The sequence below is a fragment of the Suncus etruscus genome, chromosome 8 (assembly GCF_024139225.1).
Source record: "Suncus etruscus isolate mSunEtr1 chromosome 8, mSunEtr1.pri.cur, whole genome shotgun sequence".
Lineage (NCBI taxonomy): Eukaryota > Metazoa > Chordata > Mammalia > Eulipotyphla > Soricidae > Suncus > Suncus etruscus.
Window position 1 is genome coordinate 41,252,130 of NC_064855.1, and position 1,573 is coordinate 41,253,702.

Below are 1,573 nucleotides of genomic sequence, written 5' to 3' on the forward strand. Positions count from 1 at the left end.
TGTATAGGCACCTAAGTATTGGGGATATTAGAAAAGGAATTCCCTTGACCTAAGAAATTTTGGGTTTCTCCGCTCCTAATGCATACTGTCATGGTAACAACTACAGGCTCCGGACATGCTCATTATCAATCCCCAAGGTCTTTTTATGGTGCCAGGAAGAGTTCTGCTCACTTGAAGTTGTCAAAGTACTCTGTAACTAGTGATCTTGATTTTGTACAGATCAAAGGACAGAGTGTCTTCTGATTTCATTTTACCATTAGGTGATTAGGTAGGGCAACCTGCTCTTAGGTCAAGTTGTTGCTGTTTCCTAGTCGTATCAACCTGGTGCACCAACTTCCAGTTATTTTATTACATAAGGAATGTACATTAGTTTTGCTACCCTAAACAATACTGCAGTGAGAAGCTGTGTATGTGTTTATGAATGTGTGCTGTACATTAATCCACCCATTTCCTAAAAATATAATCCTGGAAGTAGGATAATATGAAGAGTGTGAAGCTCATGAAATGTAATATGTAATATCCAATGCCTTCACGAAGCTATCAATTCACAGTCACTCAAATCTGAGAGTCATTTTCCTCATTTTGTGCTCATATTAGTTATTCTTTACATTATTTTTCAGCCTGATATATGAAAATGTATTATTGTAATGTTTTCTTTCACTTGTTTGATCACTAATGAGCTTTATTACCTTGATACTTATTTATCATTAGTTTTAATTTTTAATTATCTTAATATCAGGTCTTCCCACATTAGAATGTTCCTCATTTTTTGATCTATATGAGTTTTTGAACACCTCCAACCTTGGGACTATTCACCACTTTATTAGTAATCAGAAATTAATACATTAAACCTCTGGCTCACTGGTAAGATAAGGTTTTTTTACTTCACTTCCAGCAGAGTGGTGGCTGCCAGTCTCCTGGTGTTTGTTATTCAAACTTGTGCATTGTCCAAGATCATTGAATCCAAAAACTGTGTTATGTGGATTTAAATGATGCTCTATGTGCATGTGTCAGCTAAGCTCATGGTCGTGAGATAGACAGTATCTCCATTGTTCAGGGGACATTTTTTTTTAACAATGCAGATACCCTGACCCCTCCAGGAAACATGCACACACCCTGTCATACAACTTATTTCATCACATTTATCACCTAGGAGGCTGGAGTTCAGTGGGAAAGGCACTTGATTTTCATATGATCAACCTGGATTCTATTCCAGATACCCCATATGATCACCCGTATAGTGATCTCTGAGCACAGTCAGGAGTAAACCCTGAGCACCACCAATTATGGTCCAAAAAACAAAAACTCATTTATCACCTTAGTCTTGTTAAGAATTTGGCACAGTGAATTTTTTTTATTTAAACAACTTTATTACATACATTATTGTGTTTGGGTTTCAGTCATGTAAAAATTTTTTTTTCCTTGGGGCCAGAGCTATAGCAGTAGCACAGAAGAAAGAGTGTTTGCTTCACACGGGACTCAGGTTTGATCCCCAGCATCACATAAGGTCCCTGTGCCTGCCAGGAGTGATTTCTGAATGCAGAGCCAGGATGATGTGACTTACCAAAAAACA